Raw genomic sequence first — 5,985 nt, 5'->3', positions numbered from 1 at the left:
GATGTTTTTTCGAAATTCTATACCCGAAAAGTGAGCGCGAGAGCCCTCGGTGCGCCTGCTCGCTGCTGAAGTCAAAGTAAACTTTATTGGCATCTCCGCTACAGACAGTCCAGTATATAGAGAGACGAGACGACGAGGCTCCAGTTACAGCAGTGCAAGTAAACAAACAATAAATATAAGAAGAGTAAGAAAATAAATATACACTTTAGGACCAGGGGTAAAGGGATCAATAACAATTTAAAATGTATATTTTATATTTTGTTGATTTAAAGTCTCACACACAACCCGTTTTTAAAGTTTAAAAAAAAAGAAAAGAAGAGGAGGAGTGTAGCGACTTCCACAGTCGCTAGAGGCCGGGGATGGAGCCTGCCTATTTGCCTGAAGCGCTGTCAACTTTACGCAATAATGCGAGAGGTGGAATTGCTTGCTTGTTTATTAAAGTGCTTGAAAAGTTTACAGAGCAATGTGATCGGCTCGCGATTCAAACTCTTAAAACATCACAGCTCTAATGCAACAAGGGGAAACTCGTTGTGCTGCGGTCAACAAAAACTACGGCTACCCAGCCCTCCTCTCTGTCAAAATCAAACCAGTGAATGACAGACTGACAACGCCCTCTTAATGTCACCGCTAGCACCCACGTGACTCCCGTTACACATCACCATAGCAACCAAACAAATGAAAACCCAGTGATCATTAAAATTCAGTACATTTAATTATGGCTCCTACAAGGAGAAACGAGCAAAAGATACAGGTAAGCAGATGTGTCATTGGATAATGGCAGGTCATGTATCCTAAAACATTAAGAATCAGAACACTTTCTTAATCCCTAAGGAAATTATGTGGGTTACAGTTCCTCCAAGAAGAAATGGTAAAAATAGTAACAGTAAGAGACTAAACTCCAAACAATATATACAATAATATAATATTAATTAGTCAGTGTCAATTGTTGATTTGTCCTGTTCCCATTGTATGACGAATTATGTCTGTTTGGTACCCGTTTGCATACTATGCATACTCTCTCTCTCTTCATATATAGGGTCATATATGTGTGTGTGCGTGTGTGCGTGTGTGTGTGTGTGTGGGGTGGGGGGCGCCAGAGGGCGTGTTCGCCCGGGCGCCAAACAGGCTAGGACCGCCACTGATCATGCCCGCCAAGCTAAACATGGGGAATTAGGGTTTGGGGGGAAGAGTAAAGAGTTGGTCGTTGTGGTGTGGTGTATGTCCGGCTGGTAGCTTGTGAGCTGCAGCCGCGGTAAATAAAATGGCTCAAAAACTCGACCCGTGAACTTGCCATGTCTCATTCATGCCACAATGTGATTAATACATGAGAAAAGAAATCTGCCACCGCATTCCACTCAGTGTGATAACAACCCCATTAAAATCACATTAAAACAAACACGGAGATTTCTTCTCTAACTACTGAACATAACATCACCACCATAGCGTAGTCAAAAAATTCCCAATTAGCATCCTTCCTACAATCAGAAGAAAAAAAAACTATTTCACACTTTTTCACTATCATCCTCTCTTTTCCACCCTTTGTTCAAAGATGACAGTTATAACATAAAAGAAAACACAAAATATGAGATATTACATTACATTACATTAGCATCACATTTCACTCCATGTAAACACATATAAAAGTTGTTTCTGAACACATTAATACTCACAAAGACGAACGTTTTCCAAGGTACAAGTGTGTAGGGCACTTTTAGCGTTTACATGAGCACCCAGATAGCAAGACGACATTGAATCTATGTTGATTTTTCATCCGAACCGTCGTATATGGTCGGGGTTGAAATGCCAATGTTGTAACAACATTGAAATACTGTGGTAAACCGACGGTCTTACTATAGAGACGTTGTAACAATGTTGATTCACCGTTGTTTTTTTGTCATTGATATTTGATCTATTTATAGTCGACCAGGTGACAACAACAACGTCGAGAAAACGTCTATTTATAGTTGACGATCATTCGGCTCCGGTCACCATCAAAAACCATCGATTTGTAGTTGAGCATTAAATTGCTTTGCAACTGATCGGGTATAAAGTACCAGAGAAAGTAGATTTATTGTTCATTTGTTATCAATGACTTGGTCTAGTTCACCAGCTTTAAAAAATCGTGTCTACGTGCAATTTATGTATAGTTGACCGGGAAATTAAAGCAGCGATCACTTGGACTATTCCGCAGCACCCCTCTCACATTGGTACATCCCCCCAGGTATTCATTGTCTTCTACAGTAGAGCGGGACATTTGATTTACTCTCAGCGGAATTGACCGTAGAAGGCATCAGTTCATGCACTGCACTGGCCCGCACCACGATTAGTATAAGGTAAGAATGAATGATTTTTTTTCCCTACTCATTATTTCCATGTTTGCATTTGAATAACAGTAAAAAACTCGTTAATGTTGTACATTAACGAGTTTTTTACTGTTATTTACGTTGCTCCCACAAAATGTGGGAGCCCGAAATTGTGTCTACTTCTTACAATCCGGCAACAAATAAATTGCACTGCGAACAAAGTATATCAACAAAGAAAACATTTTCGTTTCATAATTTCTTCGTTATATTCCCTTACAAAGCTAGCTTTAACGCTTCGAGGTTTCCTTTGTTCTTGCCGTCGCCTCGGCGCTTGACCCAGACTTTCGCTCTGTAGTTGCTTAGTACTACAAAAAATTCTAAATCTGTGATATATGATTGATAAACGTAAAGTTAACTGTATAAACGTGTTCAATGACTTTGTTACTTTTGATGATTGGAGAGCACTCGCTTCAATGCGCACACGAAAACTTTAGACTCAGTTTGAATGCTCACGCAGCATGCCCACGTGACTGTACGTTGTACGCGCACCTAACTTTACGTTGCACGCGTACGTGACTTTCCGTTTGTGCCTTAAATAATGAATAAGGCTACGTCCACACGTACCAGCGTATTTTTGAAACCGCTGATTTTTCTATGCGTTTGCACCTTTTGTCCACACGTAATGTATGTCTGGCCGTACATTGTGTTTGTATTTCCAGGCGCATTTCACGAAGCAGAACGCAGTCTTCAGAGATATCCACGTGAACGCTGTGATACGTCTGACCTTCAGTCCGAAGCTGGAACTCAGACCAGTCTTAAAAGAAAGCACAAGTAAAACTTTTTTATTCACAAACATATCTTTGATTGTTAAGAATTTATGATCTTGTCTTTTATACATATCTGTGGTGCTTGCATACTGCAATATCACCACATAATATAGTCCAAAAAGTGGAAGTTTGTAAACTTTTTAAAAATGCAAAGCCGTGTACACTTGTGCACTTCAAAAATTCATTGTATACTGCACCTTCTTGCACATCTCTGTTTCCTGTGTGTGTTGTTAGAAATCAAACTAACTTTAGGAAACAATATGCCAAAAGCATATTTACAATTACTTAAGACCGTTTTTAATTTCTTTTCTTTAGACCAAATCCCCTGTACACATATACGGACTCAGAGGATGAGTTTTTTTGTGGGGAAAGCCTACAAAAAAACGGTTTCCCCAGGCCCCTCGAGTGAAAATACCAGGTAATAAAATACTGTCTAGTGTCTGTGTACATATCTGTGTCTGACACGAGGAAACTTTTTTGACAAGTTGTCTGTATTCTTAAATACTTAAAAAATTATCTTTTTCTAAACAGCCCTCACCACTCCGCAGTCTGCCCCCCAGCCCACTGATAGCAACCATCATAATGCCCCACCCAGCTCCCGGCACCTTTCGCCACTCCGGCACAAACCAACACAGCTTTGCGATCTCGCCAGCATGCAGAGTCTGATGTCTTCCCTATAGATGGTATGCTTTTTAAAAAGCTTTAAAGCTGCATCACAATGTCATTGTACTCTTATCTAAAAAAAAAAAAAACAATTTATACTCCTGAATGTCATCTTGTTGTGATTTTTTTTTTCTGTAGATTCCAGAGACTCTGTGAGGCCACTATTACAAGGCAAGTTTGAAAATCTTGGAATTTCACAGTTTACATGGTATAACAAATATATGTAACAGGCAAAAACTAGTAAACACTTTTAGCAGTTACAAGAACTAACAAATGAATATCCAACAAAAGGGAATAGAAATACATTGTACTGCCAATACTTTGGTTTATTCTTTGTATGACTTGAAAATCAGGCTTTAGGGAAAACTAAATGACATGTTTCTATCATCAATTACATGAAGTAAACACACAGGCACTTGCATACACATTTAAGACATGAGACACGCTAATTCCATCTCATAAAATGTGTCTATAGGTGAGACGCTTTGCGTTGATTGGTGCTGCTGAACCACACTGGAGGTGCGAGTCCGCCGTGTAATGGTTTATGCCATTACAAAGGAGCTGGCCTCTGTACTCAACTGGGCAGGGGAAAAAAACAAAGGACCAGACAAAGCAAAAAAGGGCATTTAAAGAGACAGCGCTGTGCAGATGCATATTTGGTAAGTTTTAACATTTATTGTAGTTTTATGAGCCTAAAGTGAAAAATAAAGGGATCAATTGATGTGCTGGGTGCGTTTCACATTTCCTATGTCTGTTTTTTGCTATATTACTTTGTCTTTCTTAATAACAAGACTTTCATGTCCGGTTAATCTGGAGATGGAGTCTTTGTGTCACGGTCTGAGCTGGCAGACCGTGGGGAGATGGGGAAATAGGACCCAAACGCCGGACTCTTCAATGCGACAGTGTTTATTTACAAAGGTGGTGAAGTAAACAACAATAAATCCCCTAGTGTCCCTGACTCCCGTGTAGTGTCTTCTTTCCCAAAAAGTCCCCGTGTAGTGCTCTCTGCTCCAGTGTCTCGAGCACTCCTCGTGCTCACTGCTCTCTCTCGTTCCACATTCCTCCTGAGGGAAAACAATAGAGGCAGCCGTTAACACACTATATCCTAGCAGGCATACACTCACACTTCCTACGAGCTAGAAGACTGACGTGTAGTCAAACGCAATAATCCCGCGTCGGTGGAAGCTCCATCACTCCTCTAAATAGTTCCACCGACGAGCCCTGATGAGGAGCAGGTGTGTGGCAAGGGCTTCGGGTGTGGCCAATCCTCGAGCTAGGCCACGCCCCTCAGGCCTGAAGATGCCTGTAACTTGGCCACAGAAACAGCAACACACAAACACACACACAAACCTGCCTACATACAGATGAGGATAGATCAGAGGCAGTGCAGACAAGACACAATAATAATAATAATAATAATAATAATAATAATAATAATACTAAAGGTCCACACTGTTCACGGACCCCGAGTCCCCGGAACCGGGTCCGTGACACTTTGGTCTTCGGCTTGTTTTGTCCTCGGGTTGTACACTTTGTACAGCCTGAGGGCCCTATGTTTTCTTTTTCTTTTTCTTTTTTTTAAAGGATACACTGCACACCATGCTAAGACATATCACATTTTCAGCTTATAGCTCTTTGGGAATCAAATGCGGCAGTTTGCTGATTTCCGCCTGGTGACTTTCATGTTTATCAGCCTAGGAGTTTACATACTTTCTCCCTGCTGAAGACAATTAACAAGAGCTTATTCATGTGCTCTAATTCCCTTTTTTTGTCTTTGTTTTTTTGTGTGTGTGTCTATTTTTGTACTAGATGGCCTGGCGCAGCAGGTAGGGGCGAACTCTATGTCTGAGTTGGTCTTTGCTCAAGCAGTCCAGAAATGGCTCAGATATGATCCAGATCGTACGGGTGGCACGCAGGACGCACATCATCCATCCCCATCCCGGAGTAAATAATAAAAAGTGACGTGAAACATAGAAATGTAAATAGGAAACTTTGTCTTTTAATAAAGTATTTTGCAAATGATACATGTCTATTGACCTTTTTTGTTTTTTTGTTTTTTTCAATAAAAAGCAACTGTGCGAAAGAGGTGGAAAAGCAATACCATATCTCAACAGTGTTTCAATATCAGAATCTGACATTGTTTCAATGTCAACAGTGTTAGAAAATATAACATCGAATCAATGTCAGGTTTC

General features: G+C 40.5%; 1 long non-coding RNA gene across 1 annotated transcript; it reads left to right on the top strand.

The window, feature by feature from the left end:
* Window positions 1–2,314: 2,314 nt before the first annotated feature.
* Window positions 2,315–4,525, top strand: LOC134619483 (uncharacterized). Its single transcript, XR_010091992.2, has 6 exons — window positions 2,315–2,333; window positions 3,023–3,134; window positions 3,446–3,548; window positions 3,662–3,813; window positions 3,932–3,964; window positions 4,269–4,525. It is a non-coding gene; the product is annotated as an uncharacterized LOC134619483 (long non-coding RNA).
* Window positions 4,526–5,985: the final 1,460 nt, after the last annotated feature.

Source organism: Pelmatolapia mariae, linkage group LG20 (genome assembly GCF_036321145.2).
Source record: "Pelmatolapia mariae isolate MD_Pm_ZW linkage group LG20, Pm_UMD_F_2, whole genome shotgun sequence".
Taxonomy (NCBI): domain Eukaryota; kingdom Metazoa; phylum Chordata; class Actinopteri; order Cichliformes; family Cichlidae; genus Pelmatolapia; species Pelmatolapia mariae.
Note: the sequence above shows the minus strand (reverse complement) of the source record. Positions and strands in the feature narration are given on the sequence as shown.